General features: G+C 42.7%; 1 protein-coding gene across 1 annotated transcript in view; it reads right to left on the minus strand.

Moving 5' to 3' along the window:
* Window positions 1-25,990, minus strand: part of CACNB4 (calcium voltage-gated channel auxiliary subunit beta 4) — a 249,668-nt gene that overhangs the window by 215,332 nt on the left and 8,346 nt on the right. The gene's annotated exons all lie outside the window — the stretch shown is intronic.

A 25,990-nucleotide genomic window follows, 5' to 3' on the forward strand; every position in this document is an offset into this window, starting at 1 on the left:
TATATAATAAAAATATAAATAATAAAATAATAAATATCTAAATACTATATAATAAATATCTAAAATACACACACATAGGAAAGAGATTTTGAAATTATCTTCCCCGATAGGTCCTAACAAAGCACACTGAGAAGGTACCTTTTTTCTCCCTAATTCCTGCCTAAGGCAGGCGGTAAAGAAAGGACCCTTTATTTTTCTAAGGGTATAGTATAATATAATAAATAAAATACAATTTATATGATGTTTTATAGTTATTTGTGTACATGTATTTCTCCCCCACAAGACTCAGTTTTCCAAGAAAAGTGACTGAGTTTCATTCATCTTTACATCCCCCGTGCACTATACAAAGTTGATTAAAGAGTGAGGACTCAGTAAATATTTGCTAAATGTGTATTCATTACATAGCATTACACTAAAAGATCTAAATTTGAAAGTAATTACTAATGCATTATTAAATCAGAGAACCACTGTGCTTGGCAACAAGTAAAACACACTATAATAAGATCCTCAGATATTTCAAATAGCTAGAACTCTTTAAATTGGTTCAAGAAAAAACTATTACTCTGATAAATCCGGTATTAGAGCATGCTGTGGGGCTCAAGTGTATTAATTAAATGCTCTTTTAAAAAAACATGTGTTCTACATCACTAGATATTCCATAACTCATGGGGGAGTTTGTTAGATCTGGGGCTTAGAAAAAAATTACTCAGAAATTGCAAGTGTAGAAATTTAGAATAAGAGAGTAAAACATCAGCATTATTTTTTTTTAAAGTGAGAAACTGGAAAGCCAACCATGCAGCAACAGGGGCAAGTAAATCATGACACATTCGCACAGGGCATTAAAAGAGATGACCTAGATCTCATTTGTTAGCTCAGAAACAGTCTACAATGTTGTCTTGTATGAAGAGTAACAATGTATATAAAGGTTTGTAAAAAGGTAATGTAATATATGTAGGTAAATGTATGTAAATTTTTGTAAAAAATGCACTTGACTATATTTACCTATACATATATAGAGGAAACATGGAAGGATATACCCCCAAATGTTAATACCAACAGTTACTACACTATTGGTGATCTTTATACTTTTCTTTCTCAGATATTTTGTAGCAAGCATGTATTTCTTTTTAATTAAAATATTTAAAAGTGTTTAAAAGCAGAGAAGAGACTCAATTAATGTTATCCCAGCTTAGCAAATGTGGACTACCAATCGAATATGTGCTAAATTAACATTCTGGAATATAAAAGCACCCAACATAATCTATCACACTTTAATTTTAAAAGCAATTTTAAATAAGCAGATTCATTTGAGCCTCCCAAAACTTTATGCAGCAGAAAGAGCTTATTAAGTCCATTTTAAAAATATTAAATGACTTGTTCAAGTCATATACGAAGTAAATTAAAAGAGCCAGATGTAGAGGTTAGGGTTTCTGCTTTCCAAAGCAAATGTTATAAATGGTTCCAGATGCTGCTGGTCATCTCAAATAATGGTCACAAAAATAACAAGAATGTTTTGCAGATATTCTGATATCCTGAGTACTATAATTCTTTCTCAGCAAATACCAAAGACTACCAGATAAATTCATTTTCCATGTTGTCTTATTTGGAAAAACTTCTGACAATTTTAGTTAACTATTCCATTCATTGGTCCTGCAAATAAGCACAGGCCACTATATGGAACTCTAAATGCATCAAGACAAGTGGAAAGAAAAAGCCAAACCAAGAGTCTAAGAAAAACAGTATTCAGGCAATAAAGATGCTGGGCAGGGCACACGAAGTCCCCATCTACCCAGCCAGAGGCCTTGACAACCCTGTGGAGCTGTGATCCCCACTGACCAGTGCTTCGCTGACCGCTCTTTCAAGTCATTTTACTTTAGTTTTGAGCCAGTCCCTTTATCTATATTATCAGCTGTTGAGGGTAGTTCGGTTTAAAGCACAACAAAGAAATACTCAGAAAAAGTGTTTCTGACAGATCCATGCATTCATGAAGCCAGCAATAGTGGTACATAACCAGAATGGGCCACTGAAACAGAAGACCCCTTGTGGCTAAGTGGGACTGGACATGCCACAGAATCGATCATCTCCTCATCACTGAATAGTGAAGGAGGCTCTTCAGGGAGCACTGAACTTGGAGCAGCATAGCAAGACACACTGCAGGCATTTGGCAAAGGACATAGGGGAGGAGACAGAACTTCCTTAAAGTCTGGCTTTGCTCAGACCTGTGCAATGACAAATTAGGGAGGAAACAGAGCAGAAGGCAGGACGCAAGGTGTGAACTGTGAGCAATTTTAGACAGAAAGGCTGGCACTTCTCTGAAATTAGCATATTTGCTTTGGGACAAGGAAGTGCCCCTTTGGACTTAGATCAGCATGAGGGTGCGGGCCAGCCAGCCACCCGGGAGAGGATCTATAGATATGTGGAGACTCATTCCAGATGGACCAGAACAGAAACAATGTCCAAACTACTCCACAATAAGGAATTCATTGAGAAGCGTTTGGATTTAATATCAGACACACCAGAATGCTATGGGGAATTTAGTGCATACATATTTATGATTAGTTAACTGTTCAGTAAACTGTATATAGACAATTCCACATTGTAGTTTTAGTTAGTCTCAATGAGTTTAGATATTGTCAGACAATTACAAGCCTCCTCATCATCATCAAAGGAATTGGTAAATTAAAGATATTATAACAGCCAACCAACACTTACTACATGCTAAGCTATGTTACCAGCCAGTTATTTGACATCTGTCCATTTGTTACTATCTCCATTTTACAGATGAAGAAACTGAGGCAGGGGTGGTTAAGCAACATGCATGAGCTCTCAGGAAATAGTAGAGCCAAAACTGGAACCCAGGCAGTCTCATTCCAGTGGCTGTGCTGTAACCAGCAGACTGTAATAAACCACATTATACCAAGCCAATTCCAACTGGGGCACAAAATCAAATTCTGGGGCTCTGAGGGCATAAACCAAGTAAACCTTACAGCTCTCCTTACAGAATGAGGCTTGAATAGGTTTTATGCTCATTGTATAATTTCAAGAAACCTTTGTTAATGTTAACCATTTGCAAAATTTAGATCAAAATTAACAACTTAAATTCCACACAAGACATACGGCATAACTGAGTAAAGCATGCAAAGTGTTAGACAGTGGGAAGTGGGGAGATGGAGTTAGTAAGGACCAAGAGAACAAATGCCTACCTAAAGGAGTATCCCCAGACAATCATCTCCCCAGAAGAATAAAGACCTCGTTTTGCAGGTTCTTGTATTTTTTTAAAGAAAAGTTGAAAATTCAGATTTTTGTACAAAATCTCTCCAACTTTCAAATCTTGGCACTCATTCAAAATTATTTTTCTCTGAATGATGAACCAAACAAAACCCACCTGCAAACTTGGGCTTCCCCCTTCGGTTCTAGATTCACTGCAGTTCTCAACCGACAATATAATCATGGTCTTCTAATGGCAGAGTCTGAAATGTTAAGAAGACAGTCTTTCTTTTTTTTTTTTTTTAAGATTTTATTTATTTATTTGGCAGAGAGAGAGAGAGAGCACAAGTAGGCACAGAGGCAGGCAGAGGGAGAGGGGAAAGCAGGCTCCTAGCTGGGCAGAGAGCCCAAAGCGGGGCTCAATCCCAGGACCCTGAGATCATGACCTGAGCCAAAGGCAGAGGCTTAACCCACTGAGCCACCCAGGTGCCCCAAGAAGACAGTCTTTAATATGTAACTATACCCAGGTTGGTTTTGGTCTGGTTATGTCTATTGGCAAGGAAATGAATGCAAACACTCCTAAGGTTTATCCCTGGTGTAGTATGTGAATGAAGCCACGGATATCTGAGTTGAGGGTCCCCAAAGTGGACTTTAGACACTCCAGCTGGTGTGGAAAAACATCCATTGAGGTGCAGGAAGAAAATACTTGCATTTATATTTCTACTCTTTATTCTTTTAAAGTTACACTTTTATTTATGGACTATAGCATTCATAATAAATTTTAAAGGAGTACATGAATCTATTCTTCAAATAACAGATATGCATTAAAAAAACAGACAACTTTATAATAATTGGCTATGACAGTTACACCAACACTGGCTTGAGAATATACTAACGCAAAGAAACTAGATCATAAAATCCAAGAAATTCTTTCTATATACATGGTCATGAAATCCAAAAAATGCAGTCTATATAAGCATATAGGTCATACAGGGAATTCACAAACAAACTGTATATTAAGCCAAAAAGCTTGACTCTCCAGTCCCCAGTCAGCTGCTACACAGCAGCATTCTTCTGAAATCAGGTCCAACTGAAGGAACTGCTCTCAGGGCAAGGGCTGATTTTTACTTCTCCTTTCAGGGCCCGCTGTCTAGCACAGCGCAGACAATTCCTGTACACTCTTGCTTGTGCAGTAAACTTTCTTGACTTGCATATCTGTCCTCCAACCTTGATCCACAAGATAGTGACAATTTTGAGAGGGGTTATCTACAGATTTTCCATGAGTTTCACTTCTGCTAAGTTCGTTGGCTGATAACATGTATTTGAAGGTTTGGTTAGGTCTGTTAAAAACACACAGATAATCCTCCTAAGAGGGAAAGGGAGAGTGCTAGAAAGCGGAGTCTTAGCAATGAGCTGTTCTGACCAGGTCTTCAAGGACTTGACACACTGTAATTTTCAGGCTCTTTGCTATAACGTTTGACTTCCTTACATTCCACTTGGGAAGTAACAGCATGCAACAATTTAATGACATAATTTATTCTCTCCTTTCTTCACTTGTCCTCTCCCCCAGGCAGTCCTACATATCCTCACATTAAGACTACAGTATTTATTTTATTTTAACATTTTGTTTATTTATTTAACAGAGAGAGAGAAAAAAACAAGCAGGGGAGCAGCAAGCAGAGGGAGAGGGAGAAGCAGACCCCTTGCTGAGCAGGGAGCCTCATGCGGGACTCAATCTGAGGCAGATGCTTAACTCACTGAGCCACCCAGGTGCCCTGATGATATATATTTTATTTTTTAAGAAGAAGTAATATTTTAAGTAACATTAGTCACTATTACAAAAGTTAAACATATTCACATGAGAAAAATAGAAAATAAAAAGAAAATGGATTTTGTTAATGAACATAATAAATTAATCCATTTAGTCAATGGATCAATCAAGTGAGATAAAGCCTTTATCAGCTCCTTCACTGACCACTTCTCAATGTCTCAGCCCCACATCTTACTCCAGTGCTTGTTGAGGGGATCGGGTCCATGCAAGAGTCAAGCAGATTCAAGCAGGTATTATATGATAGCACCAAGCCTCTGTCTTCCTCTCCTGCTCCAAACACCCTTCGCCTCCTGCTCCAAAGCTTTCTAATTCCGACCAAGGCTTAGGGGCACATGGTGATCTACTCCATACTCATGCATATGCAACCCAACTCCATGCACCTGCAGGAAAGTCATCACCTTTGGGCCACTCTTGACCCAAGAGGGACAGAAGCCAATGGGACATGCTTCTTCATTTCAGCCTCTAGGCAGACAGTTCTGAGATGCATTTTGTAAGGCTCCTCAAAGCACCAAGGATCAAGCACCCTACTGCCCACAGCAGTGGTCAGCTTGACAATGTTTACTTGCTTTTGGCTTCCCTGCTTTCCTTTTCCCTTCCTAGGTCCTCTACTCCAAATGGGACCACATCCTGAATAAATTACGTGCATAGAAGCATTTGTCTCAGGCTCTGCTTTCTTGGGCATCTAAGCTACAAGTGTTCCTAGGGAAGTGGGCTTGGAAACAGACCCTCTCAATTACTCACCCCACTGCGGGCGGTAAGCAGGATGATGATAATCTCAGGCATGCAGTAGCATCTTACTGGCTCTCACATGGGGTGGACTGGGATGAGGTGCAGATGGACTACAAAGCACTGAACTGAGACATAGTTGTGGTACCTGAACGAGGAGAGCTGCCCCGCCCTGCCCCCCCCCGCCCCGGGAGACCCTGCGAAGTCCTCAAGTAAGGTAGGTGCCCAACAAGGTAATTCTTGTCCTTTTTTGGGAGATCTGCTGACCCATCATCTCCTTGCCTCTTATGAACCAATAACTTAAGAATCCAATCTCAGCACAGCCCAAGCAGGGAAACACAGTTCCTGTTGTAGAAATAAACTGCTCATTCATCAAAGCAACATGTACCAGCAGGAGCCAGAGGAAGATAATTTGGAGTGGATCCTAAGGGTTTTAGACCAGGGAGTGCCAAATACCAGGCTCGATAAAGAATAACTGATTGACATGGGAGCACTCTCCTACGACTCCAGCTTCAAAGGTCTCGCAAGGACCCCAGGACATCAACATCCTAACTGGAAGAGCGCCAGGAAGCTTGGACAGGACAGCAGCTTGCTGGGAATAAGGTGGAGAAGCCAAAGTGAGGAACGGATCAGGAGAATCAGGTAGGTAAGACTGTGAACATGAACTCACTTCTTGAGACTGAAAAACCCACCACCTATGCTTCCTGGGAAGGCATAGAAAAGAAGTCTCCCTTCCCCAAGGCAGTAAGAAATGAACCAATATCTTGGGGATGCACACTGGTGCCTTTAAGGTGCCACTTCACCCCCTCTAGTTGCCATCCCTTCCTCCCATCACCACTGCAGAGATCGGCTCTGCCCAGGCTTGTGACCCGCTTCCCATGAGTGTGATCTGACAGGGCCTGGCCTCGCCCTGTCCATGGGCCTTCAGCTTCCTGGCCCTGGGCTCCTTGGACCATGAGGAGCAGGATATTTGAACTCTCACACATGCAGTCTGGTAGGGGGAAAGAGCCAACGCCAGAGGGGCCACCCTGGATCAAGGAGGGGCAAAAGCTGGCAATGCTTCTCCCTTTTGTTGTCCAGGACATAGAGCTCTGACATGCATCTCACAAGGCTCCTTAAGAGGGCTTGGTGTCATCAATCACAAGTTGCTCCTAGCACTGGTCATTGTGTGAAAACATCCTGATAATGGCTTTCACTCTCTCCATTCCTGCTCCCTGAAATCATTTCCCAGATAAACCATGGGCACCAAAGCCTTCAGAGGAACTTTGGATAAAACAAAACCCAATTGCTTCAGGAGGGCACGTACCCACCTCGAACCAACCTCCCACCGAATCTCTATCTATCCTTCTTTTCTTTTTCAGGGGGATCAAACGCTACTAACACACATACCCTCCACACAGGGTCCTTTATACCTCAGCCTGATTGGCTACAGAAAAGAAAGTGAGTACAGAGATAGGACAGTGGAACACAGGGGGGAGAAGGTTTTAGTGGATGCTTAAATGAAACTCTGACATTCTTGTAATAGGATTTTAGCTCAAATAATTTAATAAAAAGATATGCTCTAGATATGCTTAATACATTTCTGCTGTTTTAGAGAAAAATGTATCCTTTATTTTAGATCTTCCTTTTGAAAGAATAACCATCTATGCCAACAACTGCAGCTAAACAAGCAAGAATATGTCATGACTTCTCAAAAAACAAATACTTATCAGTAGCCCCCAAAATAAGAATCAATGTTTCTGTGCAGGGCCCAACCATGCTATATCAGACATAGGGCACTTCTTGGGAAAAAGCCAGAATTTCAGCAAGCTGATTATACCCCTCTTTTAAAAATATCTTTTCATGGGGCTCCTGGGTGGCTCAGTGGGTTAAAGCCTTCTGCCTTCGGCTCAGGTCATGATCCCAGGGTCCTGGGATTGAGCCCCACATCGGGCTCTCTGCTCAGCAGGGAGCCTGCTTCCTCCTCTCTCTGCCTGCCTCTCTGCCTACTTGTGATCTCTGTCTGTCAAATAAATAAATAAAATCTTAAAAAATATATATATATATATATCTTTTCATGATTCTCTAGTATACTAGGCTTAGAGAATTATTTATGCACTAGCTGGGTTTGGGGCTGCAATGCTTTTTGCATGTCAGTCAAAGATACCAAAACCCAATCAAGCCAACATGGGCTATGCCCCAGAAACCATTCATGCTTTTTCTATATTTAGCATAAACAGCACACATATGCTTACCACAAAAATGACTGTCCACAGAAACTGCACAGCAACAAAAGAGCCTTGGTTTTGACTTCTGCATGGATGTTAAAATAATTTAATCCATTATTACTATGTTGTTGACTCCTAATTGGAGGACAGTATGTAATCTCATTTGGCTAGGGAAAAGCAAATTGGGACGTAGAAGCTAATTTAAACAGGTTGTCCAACAGTTAATTATCTCAGCAAACCAAGTGCCATATTCTAATCTGCATGAGTATTAAAATTATATTCATACCTGCTTAATCATAGTTGCTATATATCATAAGTGATTCTGGATCAAGAAACAAGTAATCAAAAGCTGCATATTTAATAACTGTTGTTCACACTGAAATTTCTTATGCTATTAATATCTAAGTTCCCTTCTGTGACTTTAGGCTATTTTAAAAGGGGGGAAAAAATACAGAAACCTTGTTACCATGGAGACTGTAAGCCGGTCAGCCCATCTGCTGAAAAGGATATAAAATTTTGTAAGTAGAATTTTAAAAGCCTTACTATGAGAAAGACTTCCTCAAACACAGTAGGGGGGAGGGAGCTACAAAAAGTCTGGCAAAGGGCCATTTGCAAAAATTTGGGCTATCATTATTTTGATACTAACCATGAATTTTCAGTAATTCTCATTAAGGGGAAACTATTAATATCCATACATCAGAATACCAAAAATGTAAAACATATTTTGGCATGTTCTGTGCTAATGTTTACACCATTTCTTAGGGAAAAAAATTAAGAATGTGTATTAAAATCTAGTCCAAGGAAGCCTATGATTTGGTTAATTTGATTTTTTAAAAATGCTCACAGGATTTTATAAAACAAAAATTAGGCACTTTAAACAATTATGATGTGAAGGTACAACGACATCTTTAGGACCTTATAATATTTAGCCTTTCTCTTCTGTTTTTTAGATATGTGTGCATAATTCAGAAATTTATTCCCACAGCAACTTGTAAACCTAGTAGGCATGAAGCCCTGCCTGAGATGAAGACACAAGAACTATCATAAAGCAGTTCGTGTCTGTAAGAGACTGAAGGAGGTGACTTATCTTCATTCATTCACCCATTTATTCATTCAGTAAGGGTTTGCTGAGCACTCGCTAAGTGTGCCAAGCACATTTGCAGACGCTGGGAATCACGCTGTGGTCAAGAGCGACAAAAATGCAGCTCATGCACAGGTGTAATTTACAATCAGAGGACAGTAACTCAGAGGGGCAGTTTAGTGATAAGAACAAGACGCCCTAAGATGATAGAAATGGCTCCTTCTGCCAGGAGCAATTAGATGAAGACACCAAAGATGAGACTTTGGAGCTGAGCCTTCACAGGGGAACAGGAACAGGAGCAACATTCAAGTCTAAGAGAGCACAGTGTGGTAGCAGAAATCTGGAGAGTGTCTGTCACCGAGCTGGATTTCCTTTCACAGCTCCAAGACAACATGAGAAATCCAATGTCATGAGAAGGGCTTAATGAATATGAAATTTTAGGGAAAGTGTGTATGTGAGTTGATTTGAAAGTCTAATTATCTTCATAAGTATCTGTGATAGGTGAATTTGTTTTCCTAAACAGCAAAATTCCTGGTTAAAGAACATTTTTGCCTTATGATAAGTATCACAAGTCAAATATAAAAATAGCAATAGAAACTTTTTAATGCTGTAAACCTTTTTCACAGATAATATCTCTCATTAAGGTTTACAAAGTCTTGCGAAGAAGTACAGCAGTTATTACTTCCATTATATAGAGGTGGAAACTAAAGGAAGATTAAGTGACATACCTTAGATCTAGTAAAGGGTTAAATTAGACCTTGTCCTTTGGCTTTTGCCGTAAATATTGTGCTCTTTCTACTAGACTAGAATTTTGTGCCAGTTTAAGGGTTTTTACAAAGTACAGGGAAAAGCGCTCACAGAACAATGTATCACAAACATTATTGGTCCTTGAAAGAAATCTGTATGTATCTTCTTCATGCAATTGGCAGAAGAGTAAGGCCAGGAGAACTGAGAATGTCAGCCATCAGTATATGCAAATATCACGTCCGCATAATGATTTCCTTAAGAAAGTGACCTTCCTTCTTGTTATGGAAGGTCCAAAAAATGCACCCACCCCACCCCTTTACCCCCTACTCCTGCACCAAATCCAACACACTTGGAAGTATCCTCTCCATTGAAGTGGAGAGGACCTTAGCTCAATGCTGTTTCTTTTCCCAGTGTAGTAAGCTGGCAATCATGCTTGTACTATGTTTCCATGAGAATTCAGCCGCCGCCCCCAGATTCTAGTGCCATCACCAAGTCTGGCATTAAATTAGCAGAAGAATGAGATTATTATGAATTTTGAACAAGCTGATACAGAAATGTAAACAAATGAATTGCTAAATATATAACTAAAAAAGCAAACAGGTTGGGGCGCCTGGGTGGCTCAGTGGGTTAAGCCTCTGCCTTCAGCTCAGGTCATGATCTCAGGGTCCTTGGATCGAGCCCCGCATTGGGCTCTCTGCTCAGCAGGAAGCCTGCTTCCCCTCTCTCTCTGCCTGCCTCTCTGCCTACTTGTGATCTCTCTGTCAGATAAATAAACAAAATCTTTTTTAAAAATAAAATAAATAATTTAAAAAGATTAAAAAGCAAACAGGTTAAAGAATGTTAAAGAGATTAGAATGTAGTGCAGGATAATAGAAACTCTGAAAATAATTACAGATACATTTTGAAACAGAATAAAAGAGGTAATTGTGGGCATATTTGTCAATCTGCTGTCACTGTTTAAAAGAAAGTCCATTACCAGCTGTATTCTCCAACAGGGGGCTCCCAAAACTTGGGATGTCCCCTTCACCAAGAAATGTAGTCTTCAAACATTAAAATCTCTCATTTGGGGGCAACTGGGTGGCTCAGTGGGTTAAGCCTCTGCCTTCGGCTCAGGTTGTAATCTCAGGGTCCTGGAATTGAGTCCCACGTCGGGCTCTCTGCTTAGTGGGGAGCCTGCTTCCCCCTTCTCTCTCTGCCTGCCTTTCTGCCTACTTGTGATCTCTCTCTCTGTCAAATAAATAAATAAACTCTTTTTAAATAAATAAAATAAAATCTCTCGTTTGACAAGCAACTCAAAGGACTAATCTACTATGGGCATGTCTCTGGCTCCAGGGTGAAGAGCAGGGATGTAGGACCAAAGACAAGATTCTGTGGAGGCAGGTAGGTTGGGAGTCTACGCTAGATCCAGGAAACCAACCCCAAGGCTAGTGTATGGGGAGAGTCAAGGGCTAAGCCAGGTGACGAACCACAAGAACGCACATGTGGACAGAGTTAGAATAAAGCAGGCAGGCAGAAGAAAATGGCAACAAGACAAGAGAACACAAAGCTGTGTGGGCACTCACCCTAGGAGCTGTCTGAGCAGCAGAAGTGAGGAGCCCAGAGGAAGCGCCAGAAACTAACGCATTCCCAAAGCCCTCGGAGCTCCCTACACTGACCACCTTCAGCCCCACAACTACCACCACCCACGCATCCTCACTACCACCATCACAATTAGCAGCATCCCTACCACCGGCCATGCCTACGGCACCAACACTGCCATTTTATGGCCAGAACCACCACCTCCACTGTCACAGCCACCATCAGCACCACGAGCCCTGCGATCCACATAACCACCATCTCTCTAAGATGTTCTCTTCACAACCACAAAGGAACAGGTAGAGGCTCTGAAATGTCAGCCTTCCTCACCAGTCTCTGAAAGTAGAAGGGGGCAGTACTGATACAAATTACAGCCCCCACCCTGCCTCAGAAGCAGAACAGCTACAGTAGGTAGTGCTTTTATTTTATTTTTTTTTAAGATTTTATTTATTTATTTGACAGACAGATCACAAGTAGAGAGACAGGCAGAGAGAGAGAGGAAGGGAAGCAGGCTCCCTGCTGAGCTGAGAGCCCGACTCGGGGCTTGATCCCAGGACCCTGGGATCATGACCTGGGCTGAAGGCAGAGGCTCAACCCACTGAGCCACCCAGGTGCCCCAGGTAGTGCTTTTAAATGAAATAATTTGTACCCGAGATACACCTATACTATCTCATTTCTCAAAATTCTCATAACGCCCTATGAGGCAGATACTGTGGTCCCCATTTCATGAGGGAGGAATATGAGCCTCAGAGTCAATACGACTTGCCCAAGGTCATACGCCTAGAAGGCGATGTAGCCTGGACTCACATTCCAGTCCACCTGACTCCACAGCTGATTCTGTTAACAGCTCTGCTGGTTGCATCTCTGAAGAAAATTACGATAGAGTCAAGTCCTTGAAGGGGTTCACTGGTAGTGGCCTGTAAACACATCATTTCAAAACAATATGAGTAATGCTTCAAATGTACTAGGGGAGGAAGAAACTAATTCTGGGGACTCCTGGGTGGTTCAGTCAGTTAAGCATCTGTTTTTGGTTCTGGTCATGATCCCAGGGTCCTGGGATCAAGTCCTGCATTGGGCTCCTTGCTTAGTGGGGAGGTTGCTTCTTCCTTGGCTTGCTGTTCCCTCTGCTTATGTGCTCTCTCTCTGATATATAGATAAGTAAAATATTGAAGAAGAAGAAGAAGAAGAGGAGGAAGAAGGGAAGAAGAAGGAGGGGAAGGAGGAGGGAGAAGAGAAAAGGAGGAGGAGGAGGAGGAGGGGGAGGAGAGGAAACAACTAATTCTGCTCAGGGATGGAAGAGAAGACTGTACAGAGGATGTGACATTTATGCAGCCGTGAAGAATAGAAGTAGGAGTTCACCAGAAAAAGCAGTGGAGGGGAGAGCAATTCACGTGGAGTGCTAGCAGATGTGAAGGACAGCCGCAGTGTTTACTTACCCCTCCTGCTGGCTCTGCTGATTTTCCCATATTTGACCTCTGGCCTGACTGAGAGCTTCCCCTCACGCTGCCAGCTTGTCTCTTTGCAGGCACTGAGCCATACCCCCCTCGGCCATATGCACAGACACCTGTCTCAGCTTTCCTAACTCTGGCTCAAGTTCTAGAGTCCAGCACATCCTGCTGCCCCCTGAGGAAGTCTGGGATGAAAGGGCTGGTCAGCAGGACTCAGGCATATCCAGTCTGCAGCCCCAGACCAAAGCATCAGCCACAAGGTGAGGAACTGCTGAAGCCACGTGCTCGTCAGTCGGTGCTGATCAAGAGGCTTCTTCGATACCCTCCATTCAGGCAGAAACTGTCCTGAAGCAAATTCAGGATGCAGCATCCAAAGGAAACCACCGAGAGAGTAAAGCTGTTGCTGACCTGCGTGTCACCAAATTGTAACCAATATCTCTGACATCAAGTCTTGCAATCCAGTGCTCGGGGCATATATTTCGCTGTAAAGTCTACTGGGGAAGGAGATTAGAAAGGGAACAGTCTGAAGCTCAGGGTGCCATGGTAGGGGTGCCACGGGACCACACCTGCTTTAATTTTTTTTCCAAGCCAAAAACACTGCAGCTGTGTCTTTAGCTTGACCCTGTGGGTCCACAAACAGCTGTCTGTGTGTTTTTGAGAAAACTTCCAACCACTTTCTGAGAAGACCCTCAGTCCACAGATCCTCTCTAGACCTCCTTTTCAGGAACATGTTCTTCTTAGATACCTCAAGTCTTAAAAGAGAACACCAAGACTATCCTTAGCACAATGTCTCATTTAACGAACAACAAATACTAGGCCCTACTCTGGTTCTTAGCCAGATACTGAATCTCCAAATCACTATCATTCTGTTCATTTACGAATCAGTATTTATTAAATGCTCATACTGGGTCAGATGCCTATTCTGTTTATGTGGAATGCACAATGACAAGGACATAGCAGTTCCCCGCGTTTTTGATGCTTATGTTCCTATGAGGATTGATGGGAATGAATAAGTAAAAAGAAGATGCAACTAAGGTGATTTCTGATAGTAAAGGAATGTGATAGCAAGTGAGCACAGGGGGGAGGGGGGTCCTGCCTTCAATGAGCAGCCAGAGGAGGTCTAAGACCGTCACGTTTGGGTTCAGATGGGAGAAGGAAGCAGCCATGTACAGAGCTGGGGGAAAAGCATCCCAAGACAAAAAAGGACAGAGGTGTAAAGGCCCAGAGACAGGATTAACCCTGGTTTATTCAGGGGCACCTGGGTGGCTCAGTCAGTTAAGCGTCTGCCTTCGTCTCAAAGCATGATCCTAGGGTCCTGGGATTGAGCCCCATGTCAGGCTCTTTGCTCAGCAAGGAATCTGCTTCTCCCTCTCCCTCTGCCCGTTGCTCCACCTGCTTGTGCTCACACGCACACTCCGTCAAATAAATAAAATCTTAAAAAAGAAAAAAAAAACTTGGCTTATTCAAAGAACATAAAGAAGGCCTTGGGCTGGGGGAAGGGGCTGCAGGGGGAGTGGAGATAGTAAGCAGGGGTGTGGCAGCTAAACAGGAGTCTGGCAGGAGTTCTATCATTACAGAGCCTTGCAGACAATAAGAATTTAGATCACACTCTCACACAACTGAAATCCATTTGGAGGGTTTAAAAGAGGGGAATGACCTGATGTCCTTTTTGAAAGGACAGCTCTGCAAGTTGTGTGAAGAGTGGACGCGGTGCTGAATGGAAGCAGGGAAACTTCCAGCAGACCAGAGGAGAGATGCTGGAGGCTCACCCTAGAAACTAGGCTGGTGGCAAGAGAGATGGAGAGAAGTGGATGGATTTGTGGCGGCTTTCAGAGCTAGAACTGACTGCAAGAACTATTCAGACCCACCATTTCAATATCACCCCAAAATTCTTCCATGAAGAACAATATTTCAGGGCGCCTGGGTGGCTCAGTGGGTTAAACCGCTGCCTTCGGCTCAGGTCAAGATCTCAGGGTCCTGGGATCGAGTCCCGTGTCCGGCTCCCTGCTCAGCAGGGAGCCTGCTTCCTCCTCTCTCTCTCTGCCTGCCTCTCTGCCTATTTGTGATCTCTCTCTGTCAAATAAATAAATAAATAATATTTAAAAAAAAAAAAAAAAAGAACAACATTTCAGAGGGACAGCCTGCAGCGCATGTGAGCCATCGGTTCATCTGTAGGACTGACGTCCATACATCCTTCAGGTGAACTGTGCAGACGGCACGAGGAGGAGACTGGGAGGGTGATCCAGATGTAGTCTCTCCCATCAAAGCACCTTCACGTATGCTGACTACATCACCAAAGATAACATCCACAATTTCATTTGAAGAAATCTTTATGTTAAAGCCAAACTTCGCAAACCACTATTGTGACAAGGCAGAGTCTGCCTAACTGGCCCCAATACCCATCCTCTCTTTCCTACCAGAAATAGAGCCATCACAATTTTTAGCATTCACATGGCTACTCAGCTAGAGACCACATTTCTCAGTCTCCTTTGAAGGCAGATGTAGCCTCACGACAAAGTTCAGGCCAATGGGTTTGGAGCACAAGAAATATGTTTAACTTCTAGGTCATTCCTTTAAAAATGAAATGCTTATTCTCTTCTTTCCCCTTTGAGCTGCTGAGGAAACAGTGATGACTGGAGCAGTCATGCTGGACCCAGAGATGAAATCTAGATGTTGAGAATGACAGAGCCTGCCCCCCAGCCTGGGTCCTTGGAACAATGATCTCTCAGAATAGAGCTATTTACCACTCTGAACTGCCCACCTACCTCTGGACTGGTAAGTGACAAAGAAATATACATTGTATTTTTTGTCTCAGTGGTAAAGGAGCTTAGCATCTGCAACAGCCAATGTATGATCCACTATGTCTCTCATTCCCTCTTCTGCAGCAAACGGAAATGTGCCAGGGAATGGCTGCTCTACTGGAATGAGAACAACAGCAAGGAAGCCCCCAGCCAACTCAGGAGACAGATGGGGTATGAGTGCACAACAAGTGTTGTTGCTGTAGTTTTTGTTCAGGGGAGGTTTTTTGGTTTTGTTTTTTTATTATTTATTTATTTATTTATTTGACAGAGATCACAAGTAGGCGGAGAGGCAGGCAAAGAGAGAGGAGGAAGCTGGCTCCCTGCTGAGCAGAGAGCCTGATTCAGGGCTCTATCCCAGGATGCTGGGATCATGACCTGAGCCGAAGGCAAAGGCTTAACCCACTGAGCCACCCAGGAGCCCTGTGGGGGAGGTTTTTATTACCGCAGCATCATCTGACCTATCCTGATTAATACATCCTGGTTGAAAACAGCTGCTCTAAAATCTCCTGGATTACATGAAATCAGAGAGCAGCATCCATTACCTGGGGAGTTTGGAAAAACACCGATGCCTCTGAAACTCTAATTTAATCAAGCTGGAGTACAGCTGCGGCCCATGGATTTTTACATATTTACCTGGTGATCCTAATATGCAGCCAAGGCTGAGAATCACAGACATGTGGGGACCATATATCAATGGCTCCCACACAGTTGTTTTTATTGAACGGTCCTCCAGCGTGATGAGGAACATCATCTCTACACGGAAGGATAATTATAACAAACAGCTCCAGAATTATGACCAAGTATCACTTCATGGCTTAACTGACTGTCTTACAGTGTTGACTCTATGAGAACATGGGAGAACTTTCTCTAGTCTCGGTGCGGGAGGTATGTGCGTTTTTCCTAAAGAACAACTTTATTTTTACCGTAAGGCATTGTAAATCCTGTAACTGATCTTGCTCTCTTCTTTAGGCCGTTCCCAGAAAGTTCAGAGTCAAACCGGAGGCTCCCAACTAGTAAGTGACTGGAGTTTTCTTGGCATACTTTTTATGGACTTAGCATACATTCTTACCCTTATTTTCTCCTTAATTGATTTTATTGGCTTGTGATATCATATAAGCTAATGTAAGTCATTTCTAGAACAAGGCAGGATATAAATATATCTTTAAATAATAAATAAAGAACATGTGTCACTGACTGGAAAAGAGAAAGAAAATAGTTAAGTGCAGGAATTTACCCAAGCAATTCAACACATGAGATCTGTTATAAAAATATCCACCGTAATCTACTTATTAAATAGTTAATATCGCTTAAAAACAGACATTCCTGTCTTATTTATCAGAAAATGGGAACCTAAGCTGACTATGCCCCCGAGAAACGAGGGATAAGCAGGAAAGTCGATACTGAAAGCTCCTAATGCAGTTTTCGAACTATATAAATCAATCTTGCGGTTCCACTCACCTTCAGCAAAGTTTCAATATAGCAACTTTTGTTATTCTTTATTATAGATTTAAATCCCCATTAGCTACTTGCTCTTCCTGGTTGCTGTAATAATCACAGCAGCAGGAGCTACCCCACTGCTCAGCCGATTTCCTCTTAATAGCCTCCAGGATGCACATCTGCCAAACATCTTACCACATTACACAAATACTTCATTCTTGACAACCCACTCTATTCTCCACATATTCTTTCATGCCTCATGCATATGCTTGAAAGAGTTATAAATTCCAGCTCTATTCCAAATTATCTTTCTTCTTGTAAGCTTCTCCACATCATCTCTTTATTACCCTCTAAAAAGGATATTGTCATCTAATACTTTCAATAATATTTGATATCAAATGACCCTACATTTTATGAGTTCATCTCAGCAGCTAGGCGACCCAGGAAAAATGCAAAAACTACAAAATACAGTGGTGTCTAGCACAATGTATGAGCTGACCACACACATCTGCACACACAGGCATAAAGTCCTAATAATACTAGAGCTTAAAGGAACCTCAGAGGTCACTAGCCCTCCCCACTTAAACCCCCATTTTGCAGACAGAAAAATGGGGTTACTAGGAAATATTCATTTAGTAGTCATTCCTGAATTAATACTTGTGTCCCAGAAATTCACTGTTGAGTCAGTTATTTGAAACTTGGTATATATTTTCTCATTAAGAAACAATGTTACAACAGAAAGACTCCAGATTACCTACAAAATTGTATTTAGGATAGCTGGTGGCAACAAAGGAGAGATTCTTTTTTTTTTTAATTTTATTTATTTATTTATTTGACAGAGAGAGATCACAGTAGACAGAGAGGCAGGCAGAGAGAGAGAGGGAAGCACGCTCCCTGCTGAGCAGGGAGCCCGATGCGGGACTCGATCCCAGGACCTGAGATCATGACCTGAGCCAAAGGCAGCGGCTTAACCCACTGAGCCACCCAGGTGCCCCCAAAGGGGATATTCTTAAAGTCACTGGACCATACATGGAAAAATGGTTAATATGGTAAATTTTAGGGTTATATGTATGCAACAATTTTTTAAAATTCCATTTTAATCCATGACATGGTTAAATGTGGTAAAAGAGGAAGGAGGGGCAGAAGGAAGAAATTCAGATCATCTTGCCTGGGTCTGCATAAAAAGTCCTTCCTTGAGTAAATGTCTGGCTAATTGTTTTTTCAGTATCCAACTTCCTCTCCACCACTAGCTCTCAAAATTCTCTTAGGAAACTGGTCTCCAGTGCTTAGCCATGATGGGGTAATCCCAATCTCATCCCTAGGAGGTACCAACTACTGACTTCAGCCCACAATGTTAGTTCATGTGCTATTTCAGGCCAATAAGATTCACAAAACGTGTATGTGTGCACACGCTGTGCGCCGTGTTTCAGGGGGAGGGTGGTGCTCTGAAAAAACAAGCAAACAAAAACCCTTTTCCTTCCTGCTGGAGCTATCCTAAGAGAGGCTCTCTGCTCCTCTGAACAGGGCAGGGGTGGATGGGAGATCCTGAGCTCCTGCTGCCACCACAACAGGGGCTAGGCTGAGGTCCAAGCCAGCACAGAGAGGTGAGCAGAGAAAGGCATGCGGTGTTGGAAGAATTGCAAAGAAAGGGAGTCCTGAGGAAGTCATGAACTTCTAGAACAAGCCATACATGAAGCCAGTCATACCCACCCCTGGACTTTTCACTGCATGAGCCAATAATTCTGTATTTTGCCTTGGCCAATTTGTGCTGAGTTCCTGTTTATTTGTGACTGAAAGAGTCCTAACAGATACATTCCAGAACAAAGCTTAAATTCGACCCAGTTTGATCCCCATTCACCTCCCTTTCCGAAACCCTTTCCCATGGGTCACTGTCTTTCTTCTCAGGCACCCAGGACCCTCCTTCTCTCCAAAGGTCTCCATTCTGATACCCTACCCAGACCTGCACTAACTCCCAAAGACACTCAGTCCCCAACATCACCTTCCCCTTTCTTCCTCCTTCTACTCACCCTCAAATACAAATTCATAAAGCAAAAATAAAGAAAACTACATCACTTATTATGAGTATGTTATAGAAGACCCTAAAAAGGGATTCGAAGTTTGTCTGCATGTACAACAATTTGCACAGGTCAACAAAGCACGAGAGCTGCTTACAGAACCAAGTTCCATGTACAGTCCTGGGGCAGGTTCAGAATAATGCTTGTTCCCCTGTAGGACCCTACAGAGGCATGCAGGCTTTACAAGGGATTCTTGGACCTTCAGGGCACAGGAAGTGCTACTCAAGTGCCCAGGACACAGAGTGTGACCCAGAGCTGAGGAGGTCTGCAATACAGCTGATCCAGAGAGGCTCAAGAACATAATGCTGTGTGTCACCTTGTGTGTTTTGCCTGAGAAGGAGCTTCCTAAGTTGGCAGAAAGCAGTATTCTCACAGAAGAGGCAGAGTGAATGCAGCAGGAGAAGCCTTCTTCAAAAGCTGTCACAGCAGACATAATGAGGGACAGAGCTGTGAGCACCCACTGGACTCAAAGAAATAATGCACAAGATATTAGGAGGCAGATGTTGAGGTCCTATGTCTCCCTACAGGTAGGAAGGTGAACAAGTGAAATGCGAATTATTAATGCTGATTCCTTACAACTTCGGCTCCTTCTTCCTTTTGTCCCATGTGGTACCTGTCCATACAGCACCACAGGTTGGTGGGGTATAGGGACATCCAGCTTACCCAAAGGTAGAATCTAATAGGTGAACGGTCAAAACAGAAGGCTAGCGAAGAGCACCTGGGTAGCCCAGTTGGTCAGGCATCTGACTCTTGGTTTCAGCTCAGGTCATAATATCACGGGTCATGGGACAGAGCCCTACATCAGGCTCCATGCTCAACAGGGAGTCTGCTTAAGATTCTCTCCCCCCCCCACCCCTTCCCTTACTCACACTCTGGAATAAATAAATAAAAATCTTAAAAAAAAAAAAGTTCCAAGAGAAGGCAATCTAGAGCCATATTACAGAGCTTTGTGGATAAAGGTTCTAGAGGGGTTTGACAGATGGAAAGATCATCATCATGGAAAATGGTGAGACCTTCCTCAAGGAGAAGGAATGGCATGACTGAATGGGCAGAGGGGAGAAAGCATGGTTTGAGTCCAAGTCTGGGGTGTGTGCTAGGAGCAAGGGCAGAAAGAGACAAGTTTAGATGGGAAAGTGGGGGAGACTGTGAGAAAGGACAGACTCAGGAAGTCATCACTGGAGAGCATGTCTACTCTGTAGTGGCACACCTTTCAAGGATGGGAAGATGAGCCTGTTTGTAAACAGTAAGTCAAGCTACAATACTGTGTGAATGACTAGAGCCCCTGAAGACTCCTGGGAACAAGCACGTGTTTCAAATAGGAAGCTCATTAACCTAAATCATTTGAAACTGGACCTCAGAGGAAGAAGAAAAGCATTCAAGCGTGTTAAAACAGGATTGGGGGGGGCGCCTGGGTGGCTTTAGTCGTTAAGTGTCTGCCTTCAGCTCAGGTCATGATCCCAGGATCCTGGAATCAAACCCCTCATCAGACTCCCTGCTCAGCATGAAGCCTGCTTCTCCCTCTCCTGCTCCCCCTGCTTATGTCCCCTCTCTTGCTGTATCTCTGTCAAATGAATAAAAACCCAAAAAAAAAAAAAAAAAGAAAAAAGAAAAGAAAGAAAGAAAAGGAGAGAGAGAAAGAAAAAGAAAAGAAAAAGAATAAAAATTTAAAAAAACACAAAAAAACAAAAACAAAAAAAACAGGTATTCAGGAGCAAAACCCCACCCTCCCACCCTGCCCAGGCTCCTTGCCCCAGCCCCAGCTTCCTAAGCCCACCCAACGGCCCCAGGCAGTTTCCAGGCCACATCCTGCCTCTGGACTGCTTCCTGGTTCTTCTCAACTTCAGAAGCCAGAGCTCCATGAAACACCAAGGGCTGTTTTCTGTTGCTGCCTGCACTTTAAACAAGGCCACAGTCGTGGTGGGAGGCCTATCCAGGTGAATGTTTTTAGCACATTTATAAGTTGGATATATTTAGGTTTTGTCTGCTTACATTTTAAATAATCTGCACATCCACTAAAAAAAAAAATTACACTAGTGAAAGTACTTAATGCCACCAAATTATACATTTAAGATTGGCTAAAATGGTAAATTTCCCATTATGTATATTTTACCACAATAAAAATATAAATAAGCATAATTTTTTAAAAACCCAATGTCCTTCCTTATTCTTTTTTTCTTCCACAATTAACATTATTTACTCTTCTTATATAGAAATAGAAAACAAAATACTTGGAAATATGAAATCTGCATTTTATTGGGTTAGTTTAAACCCTGAAGATAGCTACTAATGTAGCAATAGTAATAATAACACCTACAGTACAATTACTCTTCCAGTGTGTATTTGACATCATTTTTACTGATATTATTCGGTTTAATTTTCATTTTCTAGGACCAAAATAAATATTTATGCTAAAGTAAATGAATATGGCAACCAACACCAAATGAAACACTGAGTCTTTCCTACCAGAAGGTCTCCCTATGGCACAGAGACCAAACAAAAAAAACATGTTCCCCAAACTAAATCACCCCTCCAGCTTTCTGAAATTAGCAGAGAATATTTGCAGCTGACCTATTTCTCTCCCACACGACTGTGTTGATAATTGACTTTTGTCCCCCAGGGAAGTGCTCAAATATAATTGAGCAGCACCTGCCACATAGAGAGTTCAGTTTTATATACCCAGTAATTCCCATAAATATTGTACTTAACTTGGGACTCGAGCACTCTGCTTTCTTCTTAATTGTATCTCCCAAGGAAAAAAACATTATAACCAGAGCTGATTTATTATAAGCATCTAGATAAAATTTTTTAAAGTACTTTGGATTATAAATATCTAAGACACTTCTATGATGAAAAATTATTGAAAATGAAGGCAATAACTACTTTTGTTGCTCACTTTTTTAATCCCAGGAATCTCATCCTATTATAGAAAGCCCCTTCTATAGATGAGAGTCACTCAATTTTGTTCAATCCTGATGACGAGGAGGCCAAGGTCAGGGATTTGACTTCCATGCGGGTCAAACAGTTTGGTTCCCCACAAAATTCATCTTTATGACCTAAGACTGTAGCTCTAATGAATATAAATATGTTCTACCATGACTTGAAAAGCTCTCTAAAACACAGGCTTAAGGAAAGCCAAGTCCCTTTACACAGATGGACCAACAGCTGCACATGTGGACCAGGGGCTCTATTGTATTTTTTTTTGTCTTGTTTTAAGATTTTATTTATTTATTTGACAGAGAGCAAGATCACAAGTAGGTAGAGAGGCAGGCGGAGAGAGAGGAGGAAGCAGGCTCCCCGCCAAGCCGAGAGCCCAATATGGAGCTCGATCCCAGGACCCTGGGACCATGACCTGAGCTGAAGGCAGAGGCTTTAACCCACTGAGCCATCCAGGCGCCCCTGGACCAGGGGCTCTAACTTGAAACCTTCAGCCTGCTGTAGAGCATAAGTAAATGAAAAAACAAAAAACAAAAACTAAAGCAAATCACAAAGATCACATTTTATTGTATTATTCTAGTTATATGAAATGTTCAGAATAAGCAAATCTATAGACATAGAGACTAGTAGATTAAGATTGGGGAATAGTGTGGAGAAGGACTGATAATGAGTAAAAGGTCTCTTTTGGGGGTGATGAAAATGTTCTAAAATGAGATTATGATGATAACAGAGTACATCCTCTAAATTCCTGAAAAAATGACTTCCTCCTCTCTGTTACAGACACACACACACACACACACACACACACACAGAGGCCAAATAAGAAAGTCATGCCTTTGAACACCCTAACCCTAACAGCGATCATTTTACCCACCTGTGTAACTGGAAAACACAATCAGCACGTTGAGTTGCTGACACCAGCACTGGGCTATTTGAGAAGAAAGTAGAAGGGTATGATAAATCCATCTACATGTTAAGCTACTATGAATTTCCATTACTGCTGGTCTTTCCAGTGCTAAAAGAGAAATTGCAAAAAAGTCTTCCTAAGGAGTTTAAAATTAGTATTATAATATGATATAGTGAGCACTACAAAAAAGTCACCATTTCTCGTGATTTTGACAACCCAGAAAAATGCAGATTCTTCTCGGGTTTACGTTTACAAAATATTTCCTCTCAAAACAAAAAGACTACTACCACAGCTATTAAACTGCAGCCCTGGACAAAGATGCCTCCACCAACAAAGAACATAAACTGAGAAATAGAATCGGCCCTGTCCGCCATCCAATGATTACAGGGAAATGACCAGAGAGAGTCAGGGGATGTCGCAGAAGCTGTACAGCCCCCGTCTAATTAATGCTTTCGGGACATAAAGCACGAATCCTGAATGGCATTCCTTCAGAGTCAAGGGACCACCTCTTCTCTGTGCATGAATGTGTGTAACAAGAAAGAACACATTCAAGAAAGTAGGGAAGCCTGCAGACGGGCATGTTTACACCAGTGAAAATGAGAGCTTTCATCAAGGAATTTCAAAGCCTGCTCTATACTCCAGCCAGCTGTTCCTGAAACATCAGCCTTCTCTGGTTCTGAAAGCAGGTTGCCATAGCTCACAGCTTGTCATTATTGTTACCTGAAAGCCCTAAAAGTACCCCCTGAAAACTGAATAATTCTGCCTTGACATTCATTTCGGCTTCTAGCTCTAGCCCCACCCCCACGCCCTGCCCCAGTTTATGTGGTTAAAGCCACGTACAATTGCTGATGTGTCGCTATGTAATCAAGTTCGGAACAACTCTTCTAGAATGAAGGGTGCTGTATTTTACCTCAACGTTCTCCTGGGTCACGAAGGACAAGGGCAGGCAACTGTGATGCAGGGCAGAATGGGTTTCTGTAGGGGTTCTTTGGGGCTAAGAGCCTAGCTCCCCTTGGGACTCAGCACCTTGCTGTACTCGAACCTGGAGAGGTACTGTAAAGACCCTGTGTGACGGGGGAGGGTGAAGGAAATGCTCTGCACCGCCCCACAGAGGAGATACTGGTGCAATGCCCTGGGCTCCAGGGGAGTGCAAACCATCCAGGGGCTCTGGGGGGCACACCCTGCTGAAGGACAGACTCCGAGGACCCATGTTGCTGAGGCCTGTAACCCATTCTCGGGGCACACACGCCTGCTGGGAAGGAAGGTCCAGCAAAGAGCAAGCGACACGGAGGACGGCACCGTTCTAGGGAACACTCTGCTCCAAAGTGTTGCCTGAAACAAAGCACACAGAGGCCAGACAGCAGAACGGGGCCTGCGTGCCCCTCTGCGCCTGTGCCTGCCGACACTTCTTCAAGTCGTCAGTCAATGTGAGTGAACTGCAAGCCTGCTGTCCCTGGTCAGGGCCGATGCCTTCTCGGAGTCCGAGCTGCAGAAATAACACCAAGAAATGGCCAAACTAGGAGGAAGGTGAGGAGTTGGGCTAATGCTACAGCATCAGCCAGAAAAGATGGCTCAGAACTAGATTGCCTGGGCTCAGCTACTGACTCCCCAGAAGCAGAGGGACTGGTTTCTACAACTAGCTACACCACATGGTGTGACTTAGCTACCTTCTCTTCAGCGCCACCCTTGCTTTTTCCCTTGATGAATGAACAAGGAGTCTCTGCTCCTTAACACCCAGGGACAGCAGTGTTTGAGGCAGCAGTGGAGTCATTAAAGAGAGAAGGCCACGGTAACACCAAGGTCCTTTCCAGCTTAAGGATCCACACCGCATCCTATAACTTTCTAGAAAGATTAAAATTTCAATCAGAATCCTCTAAGTTTCAATAAAACCTCACCATCCTAAACTGAAGGATAAATAGTTCTTTATTCCACAAAAATGAGACTTTAGGGAACTCTGTGCGCCAAGAACAGGGTCTTGGAGAAGAGCACAAGGGACTAGTTCACAGGTTAGCTGCCCAGGAACTGGATTTCTCAGTAAGAAACGTCGTAAATTCAGTTCCATGTATTCAAGCCCAAGAGCGAAAACAAAGCAGTTTGCCACGAGAGGCAGAGTTCTTTCTTGGTCCCAATTTGCGAAGACGCATTCCAGATAAAATTCACACAGGAAACAGGTGTGAACTTTCCCCTCAGGTTCACTGTAACTGTATTATCCCACTTAGCCAGGAAGTTTACTTAAAGAGCAAGTCAACTTCGGATTCTGTTAATGAAAACGAATCATTCCTATTCTCATGCAGCTACAATATAATGGTTGTGCTGGTCCTGTCCCACTTCCCTCAGTATCATTCTCCCCTTCCTCTGTGCTGCTCCCTATCTCAAGAGGGCTAAGGGTCTGCAGGCTGCTTCCCAGGCTCCCAGTCAGCCGGCTTCCAGCTGGGCTCCGCCAAGGGCTGGTGCATCAGGAGACTGGGGGACTAGCTGGGCGGGGGGCATGGGGAGGGCAGAATATTCCTCCCCTTTCTCTGCCCTCAAGTGGCTTCTTTAGTGGAAGCTATGTATCCTGTCTGTCTCTCTTTCTCTCTTTATTTAATTGAAGTATAATTGACAAAGATCATGATATTCGTTTTGGGTGTACAATGTAACAATTCAATATTTCCATATATTGCAAAATAATCACAAGGCTAGTTAACACCCATCAACATAAGTAGTAACGTATTTTTTTTCTTTTGATGAGAACTTTCAAGATCTATTCCCTAACCAACTTTCAAATACACAATAGATTATAAACTCCAGTCCCCTGCTGTACATTACACCCACCATGACTTATTTTATACGGAAAGCTTGTACCTGTGACCCCCCTTCACCCATTTCACCTATTCCCGCACCCCTGCCTGCATCTGGCAACCATCAATCTGTTCTCTGTATCTATAAACTCAATTTTTGTTTTTGGTTTGTTTTTTTTGTTGTTGGTGGTGGTTGTTTTTTTGTGGGGTTTTTTGGCTTTTTTTTGGTTTGGG

Source organism: Neovison vison, chromosome 3 (assembly GCF_020171115.1).
Source record: "Neovison vison isolate M4711 chromosome 3, ASM_NN_V1, whole genome shotgun sequence".
Lineage (NCBI taxonomy): Eukaryota > Metazoa > Chordata > Mammalia > Carnivora > Mustelidae > Neogale > Neogale vison.